This window comes from Melospiza melodia, chromosome Z, assembly GCF_035770615.1.
Source record: "Melospiza melodia melodia isolate bMelMel2 chromosome Z, bMelMel2.pri, whole genome shotgun sequence".
Taxonomy (NCBI): Eukaryota; Metazoa; Chordata; class Aves; order Passeriformes; family Passerellidae; genus Melospiza; species Melospiza melodia.
In genome coordinates, this window is record NC_086226.1 from 61,434,878 (window position 1) to 61,442,902 (window position 8,025).

The 8,025-nt window shown below is 43.0% G+C and overlaps 1 long non-coding RNA gene across 1 annotated transcript; it reads left to right on the forward strand.

The window, feature by feature from the left end:
• The first annotated feature begins 246 nt into the window (after positions 1-246).
• Positions 247-7,822, forward strand: LOC134432222 (uncharacterized). Its single transcript, XR_010031270.1, has 3 exons — positions 247-313; positions 2,335-2,494; positions 7,091-7,822. It is a non-coding gene; the product is annotated as an uncharacterized LOC134432222 (long non-coding RNA).
• The last annotated feature ends 203 nt before the right edge of the window (positions 7,823-8,025 follow it).

Below are 8,025 nucleotides of genomic sequence, written 5' to 3' on the forward strand. Positions count from 1 at the left end.
AATCACTCTGTGCCCTAGACAGAAGTTTCCAGAGAAAAAGGTGGTGGCAGAGAGTAACTGGCAGGGCACTGGGGAGGGGTTTAGAAAAAGATACATTGATTTCCAGGGAAACCGGAGGGGAGTTGAGGTAACTGATAACAGCAGGGAGGGGAGGGAGAAACAGGGCAGAACCATTACAGAACAGGGGGGAATTGAACGGTCCACCTTACACAACTCGGGGGAAGATCTCTTGGGTTTGGGCAAGGGAAACAGGTCAGACCCCCCCTGCCCAGCTGCTGGCTGGGCGGGGGGGGAAGCCATGCAGCCGGGTGAGGTGGGCCTGGCCCGAGGGTGGAAGGATGGAAGAGGGCAGCCCTCCCCGCCAGGAGACAGAGAGATAGAAAGACAGAGACAGAGAGAGAGACAGGGAGCCTGTGCCACTTTAAAATTTGCTATTATGTGCTGGCAGCACAGCCCGGCCTGCGAAGGGCGGGGGTGCAGCGAGAATGTGTCCGGCTGCTTGTGGGAAGTTTGGGCGGGCAGAGCCCGAGCTTTTAACCCTTTTTTTGGACAATGAAAACTTTGCAGAACATTACCCTTTCCTAGAAGAGAGATAGAGATGAAATGTGCAGCGAGGTGGTAACTGGCCTTCTAGGTCAGAGTCCGGCTAACTGAGGTTAAGGCCGACACCCAGCTGCATGCTGCCAGCACCCCTCGGCGTCATAAGGCCTCGGGCTGTGCTGGTTGCGGACTGGATCGCTGCTAAACGACGAGAAGGAAGGAGTTGGACACTCGCTGGGGGCGAAACAGGTTTATTGCAAAACCCATGATGCCAACCAGGGACTGACCCCCGGACGTACCAGCGAATGACCCAGAACAAAACGTGCATCAGGGTTATAAAGGGAAGGGATGGATCTGGGAGGGGTTTACAAAAGACCAGTAGGGGGAGAAGAGGGGATGAGCTTAACACAAATGACATAGTGGAGAGCCCAATAGGTACAAGGTATGGGAGGGGCCCCGGGACCCAGCCAACCACAACCCCCAAAGAGGAGAAGCTTCTGGAATACTAGGTGGAGTGGGGGGGTGATTGACTCGGCCTAGGGAGGAGAAAAAGCATACGTATAAGGGAAAAAGGAGAGGAGGAATTATATAACCTAAAAGATTGACAATACAACTGGCAGGGCTGTGGCGGGAAAACTGAGGAGGGCAGAACCATTTTACACAAAATGGGGGGAGCAGATACATAAAATGGGGGAGGAAATAAATGAACTTAACGAACACACTACAACAGAAATGGAAGAAGGAAATGTGCAAGTGTGAAGGTCTGGGCAAGTGAAAGATGTCGGGAGAGTAGAGAAGAATCTTAGGTGGGAAGAGATGATGGAGTGGCCCTAGCTGGACTCTTCTTGTTATAGCCATGGACAGAACCATGTTTCCTGTGACACAGAGCCTGCATCCAGGGGGAGCTAATGCCTCAGAGCCAAGAGGGTTCAGTGTTGGTGCCCCTCAGCCCCAGGGGGTGAAATTTAGGGGGGACAGGTGTCCCAAAGGTAAGAGACTGTGCCCTTTTTTGGGATGGGACAAAGCATCCTTAAAAGGACAACCCTAGAAGCAGCCCTGGTCCATGCACAGTGGTGAGAGCACTGGGCATGGAAGGAAGATGTCGCAATGGCAGATGTTCTCTGGGCAGTGCCTCCAGTGACAGGAAACACACGAGGTTTCAACAGTGTTTCCTGGGGAAGCCTATGGCACAAGAGGGACTCCTCACTCCTTGATGAACTGAGAATTGGTTATCTAAAGGGTGGTGATAGACCTAGAGTTGGTGATTTAGGGGATGGATGTATTGGAAATTTGGTGGGGGAAGAAGGAAATGTTTTTGGAAAGTTTTCATTTCCATGTGTGTTTCTTGTTACTTAGAGTTGTAGTTTAGTTAATAAAGTTTTCTTTATTTCTAAGTGGGGGCCTGTTTTGCTTATTGCTAGTCACATCTCACAGCAGACACCAGAGAGCATATATTTTCATGGGGGCACTGGCATTGCGCCAGTGTCAAACCATGACAGGGGTACCTGACAGACTTCAAGTTCTGTTCGTCTGACAGAGTTTAAGAAGTATTTGAACAATACTCCTGGGCACACAATGTGATTCTTGGGGATGGTGCTCTGCAGGGCTGGAGTTGATGATCCTTGATGGTCCCTTCCAAGTCAACATATTCTATGATTCTGTGATTTAATTGCTGAACAGTTGCAATATTTTGAAAGAGGAGAATCCTTTACAAAAATAATTTTGTATTTGTTTAGACTCATTCTATTTTCATCCTCCTGTTGTCTCCTCTCTCCTTACCACTGGAAATTGTAGCTCCAGCATGGAAACCTCAACAGATGGCAGAACTTCTCTTCTGAACTATGGCATCTTCAACAAGGATTCACACACTTATCACTTGCTTCTCCTCCCATTTCCTGCTCCAGTAGAATGAAGATGAGAATTGTAAATAAAAAGGTGAAGATCACAGGTTGAGGTAAGAACAATTTACTGGAAACAGCAATGAGATAAGAAAGCAAAAAGTAACTGAAATAAAATAAATTTTAAAAGTATACAAAAGAGAGGGTGATTTCACAGGCAAAAATGCTCACTGGAGATCCCAAGACAATGAAACTGGCAGATGTGTTCCCTCAACCCACCAAGTTTGTTTGACCAAAACCCACACAGAAGTCCAAAGAATCCCTTCCCTCTGCCACTGCAATGACCTGAGGTGGAATAGAGTAAACTCTGTCTCCTGGCCAAAAGCAGGATAATGGGGCAAAAGGCTTTACCTACAGCTGGAAAGCATGGCTTTGTACTTCAGCCAAGCTCACCTAGCAACGTGCCTCTGGTGGAAGAGGTGCTAATAATCAAGCTGCACCTCAGCTCCTTTATCTGTCAAACCAAGTAATCATCTGCCAGCTGAGCTAGGGAATGAAGCAAAAATATTAATTTCTTTTAAATCACAGACTTGATTTCCCACACATTGGCTAATGAAAGTGACTCCCATATCACACTTAGGTACAGACCTAACTGTGGTGTCCACTCAAAGCTGATGCCATCAAGAGAGATTGACTAGCTCTAACAATCTGTACACCAAGAATAATTTGTACCATAAAAGCAGCAGAACTCCTTTCACTACCTGTATCTTGTCAGGGAAATGTAAAGCACAGAAGTAAAATCACTGTTCTCAATGTTATATTGAATTATTGTAGCAGATAATATCTTCCCTGCTGTCATTTCTCACCTCTTGCCTATCATGGTTCAATGTGATGTAGTCCTTAAAATGCAGAGCAAAGCCTCAGAAACAGGGGTGGTCAGAATCTTGATGACTCAGTTCAAACGTTTCTCAACTTCTTTGACTGTTAGGAAAATGAGCAGAGAACAGCAGGACAACACTTTCTTCTCAACAAACTGTGTAGTAACTTGAAATGAGACTCATTTGGAAGAAAGAATTTATGCATTAAAGTATTATTTTAAATTTTATGGTTAAACTTGCATTTCTCTTGGAAGTTTAGTTTCTGTCTTTTGATATTTTTGGATTGCATCTATCCCCTAGTAGTCCCTCATGTTAGAGCAGCTCACTTGCTTCTGGCTGATTACTTGGTGATCTTTTAGGAAATGTCTGTAACTCAAGAAAATAGAATTATTTCTTGCCTGCCAAGCCTTTCTGTGGTCTGTGTATTTTAACAAGGTGATATTAGCAACCTGTCATAGTGACATAAACCTTCATCCAATTCATTAAACCAACTTATGACAAATAAGGGGATAAGAAGGAAAAAATGTCACCAGGATCAAACTTGATATTTAAACTTTTTAATAAGGCAAACCAGAATGACATTCTTAAGGCAGTTCCATGTTGCCATCTTAACATCCACACCAGATCAGTTAAATTGCAAGTTGCTATTGATAGCCATGGTATGTTCAGAGAGGTTGACAATTATGTTGTTTTGAAGATGTCCCAGTCTTAGCAGATGGTATTTGTGTAAAGTGAGGCGCTGGATTTGCCTTTAATTTCCTTGCAGCACTTGCTATGGTGTGCTGGTTTTAACAACTAGCAGGGAAGTAAATTTCAAACAAGCCCCACCCATTCCAATATTGGAGGAACAATGAGGAGAAAATATAAATTGGAATAACAATTTACTAAATTTGTGATAGCTGGTGCAGTATTAATGGCAAAAAGTTTATAAAAGAGAGAGGCACCCACAAAAAGCTATTCACCATTGGGAACAGAAAAAGAGGCTTCCCAAAAGCAGCGCTGCTCGTGTGGTTTCCAGACAAAGGCAATACATTGAAAGAGCTCTCATGGCTTAAAATCCTTTCTGGACACCAAGTCTGAAAAAGCCCCAAAACAAACTATAATGAACTGGGACAAAACAACCCCTTTGGTAGCTAGATCACCTGTGTTGGGCTGCCTGCTGTTTCTCTGGACCAGTGTGCTTGGTTGTGCTCATCAGTGCTCACCCAGCTTGACTCAGTGCTGGGGGCACACACTCTGCTGGGCTTGAAGGGGGAGAGAGGGCTGGGGGCAGAGGGGAGGCTGGGGCCACCAGCTGATCCCAACACCTTCTCTCTGGAGAGAGTCAGGCAAGAAGGTGAATTTCTGGCACTTGGTTCTTTCTGATGAAATTTTGTCCCCACCAGTTATTAAGGTGGTATGAAATTAAAGAGCCTGAAAAGCTCCGACCCCTTTTCTCTGTAACTGGGACATATGGTTGCAGTTTTTGTATCAGTATCAGCTCCAGCTTCCATTACTGGCAGCCTCTGTTCTGTAGAGATACCGTGGTATATTCCTCAAGGAATGCAAGGTTCTTATAGCATTCCCACTTGCTTCAAACGCAGCTCAGCAGGGCCTGCCAGACCTCTTAAAACAGCAAACATGCAAGAATGGAACTCCTGATTACCAGTAAAAGCAAAATAAACAAAAAGATGCACTCTGGCTGACTCTAATGTCACATTCTTAAGAGAACGTATCATGCTGTTGAAAAAGTCCCAGGATATTTTAAACTGGTTTTATTCAGAAGGAAAACATGATGAATAACATGCAAGGATATTCACTTAGACCGTGATTCATGAATTGCCCAAATAAAAGCTGTGATAATATTCATTAAGGATGGTGAAAAGATAAGGATATCTTTTTTACTTTATTATTATTTTATTTTTATTCCAAACTGTTATACTTTATTTTTATTCTGGCTTCATTTGCACAAAACTAGCTTCATTAAGAAATCTTTCCAACAAAGCTTTTCTTAAATAAACCATCCTTTTGTCAACTTCTATCAAGATAAATATTTTCTCCTTGTTCTTAAGGCAAACCTTCCCTCTCACTGAGACTCTTGCAATGTGACAAGCCTGCATAATCCACTATATGAGAAGATCTCCAATGTAATTTGCATGATGTTGAGCAGCATAAAATGACATTTCAGGCAGAAGTATTTGAAACATTCTGGAGAGTAGATTTTGTTTTTCATCCAGAGGAGGCTTGCAATGAGCCAAAACCAGAAGAGTGTGTTAACATTTAGGTGAATAGTGACAGTGATGGTAACGGAAAAGGGTAAGGTATGAAAGGAATGAACAATTATGATAATTTTGTTTGTTTCTTGAAAGATGAGATATTGTGGATGACAGAATACAAACATGCTTCTGCAAGTAGTTATTCCTCTATTTCCAAGTAACCTATTACTTGTCATACATGCATATTTATAAAAAAAGTCTGAGTCTATTTTCTTATGTGTTTGCAATAGCACATGAATTAAAATAGCACACAGATTAGAAAAATAAAACTTTATTCTGTAGATGTAATAGGTAATGATACTCAGTTGCTGCTGTAGCTGACAGTAGACATTACTGAAAACAGATCACAATGTAAAATAACATCTCTTGACAGACTCATGTACATAATGTCTTTAGGTATTCAGAAAAAACCCAAAAAAAACCCCCAAACAGTTCACACTTCTACATCACACACCTTAAGAAAGCAAACACTTTGATAGAAATCTATCCATGTTTTAAGGACTTAAGAACTATGATTTAGATGGCTGGAGCTCCTATTTGACCTCAAGCTTTCTCTGACAACTCGACCAGGACACTTACTGTCTCATCAGTTTCATTTGTAAAAGGAGATGATCCCTCTTTCACATTTTTATATTGCAGGCTTAGGGATGAGCAGATGCAGAGCAGCCCTGTGAGAACGTGGGTGTGCTGGTGGGTGAGAGGCTGGACATGACCCAGCCATGGGCACTCCCAGCCCAAAGAGCCAAACGTGTCCTGGGCTGCATCCAGAGCAGCGTGGGCAGCAGGGGAGGGAGGGGATTCTGCCCCTCTGCTCTGCTCTGCTCTGGGGAGAGCCCACCTGGAACCTGCATCCAGCTCTGGGCTCCCAGCACAGGGAGGACACGGAGCTGTTGGAGTGAGTCCAGAGGAGGCCATGAAGACAATCAGAAGGCTGGGGCACATATTCTCTCCTACAAAAACAGGTTGAGAGGGTTGGGGTTGTTCAGCCTGTGAACAGAAGGGTCCAGGGACACTTTAGATCAGCCTTCCAGTATGTGAAGTGGGCCAACAGGAAAATAGAAGGACTTTTCACAAGGGCGAGCGGCTTTAAACAGAAAGAGTGTAGTTTAAGACTAGATATTAGGACAAAAATCCTTTACTGTGGGGGAGGTGAGGTACTGTAACAGATTGCTTCAGGAATCTGTGGATGCCCCATCTCTGCCAGTGTTCAAGGCCAGGAATATTGAGAAACCTCGTGTAGTAGAAGATGCTCCTGCTTGTGGCAGTGGAGTTGAAACTAGGTGATCTTTAAGATCTCTTGCAACTCAAATAATTTTATGGTTCTATGATTCTATGATATTTGGTTGGCAGAGTTTCTGACACAAGAAGCAAACTCCATGTTGTCAAATGAAGAGTCCCATATGAATGTGACTTCTAGGGAGGTTCACCATGTCATATAACACCTTATCCTAGGATACAGCTGAATAATTAAACTTTTCAATGAAAGTCAAGAAGAGAGTCAAAATGAGCAGTGGCAGTAATATATTTTAAGATAATATTTTTTACACAGTTCAATCACCATTGTATCTTTTCCTTACAGTATGAATACATAATGCTGATCTATCCTACACCATTGCCATCCCAGAAGAAACCTCTTTGACCCTGCTGCAAGATCAAAACCTGCTGTTGCTGCCCAGTGCATTGAAGAACAGTTACTAGACCTACAGGGGTAGCACCTGTCTCACCAAGAACTTTCACGAGCCTGGCAACAGCAGCAGCCAGCTTCCCGAAGAAAACAGCAGGCATTTTTCATTCATTCAGACCCATTGAAATGGGCCTTTTCTTTTGGCTTGTACAAGTCTCTGGACATGTTGTTTGCTACAGATATTTTGCCAGATCCATTCCTGCAATTGTGACTCACTGAAAAAGGACAGTGTTTATTTCTGTTAGGAATGGTAGTGGCCAAATTCTTACCACAGCTGGATATGGTAGGGTGGTCTTGTTTTTTCTCTCTGCTTCTCTACCCTTTATGGTTTCAGTTCAGTCTGGAGAAAGTGTAAGGAATATTGGAAAATAATGGAATACTTTTTCAGAGGTAATCATCATGCAAGCCAGGACAGAATATATCCTCTGAGATCTTCAAATGGTGTAGCTTGTGCTCATTTGACTTATAAATTTGGCTCTGCAAGAGGAAAATAGATAGATTTCAGGCTGTCGTATTTAATAGAAGCCCACTGACAACTTTGAGGGCTATGTTGGTTTTGTTCTTTTCCAGTGCAAGACCAGACCTATATTCTACAGATAAAGGTTGACCTGCAAAACTCCTTTCCCTGTGAAGTCTTGAGATTTTTGTCTACAGAGGGTGGTACTTCAGACAAAATGTCATAGCATAATTTTATCTATCTTTGTGCTATCAGTCTTGAAATAAACTCTGTTACCATATAGATTTATTTCAGGAAATAAAATAATGCAAATGTTAAAAAAGAACTAGTGTGCTTGAAAGCTTATGTATTTTTCCAACTTTATCAGTTGCTC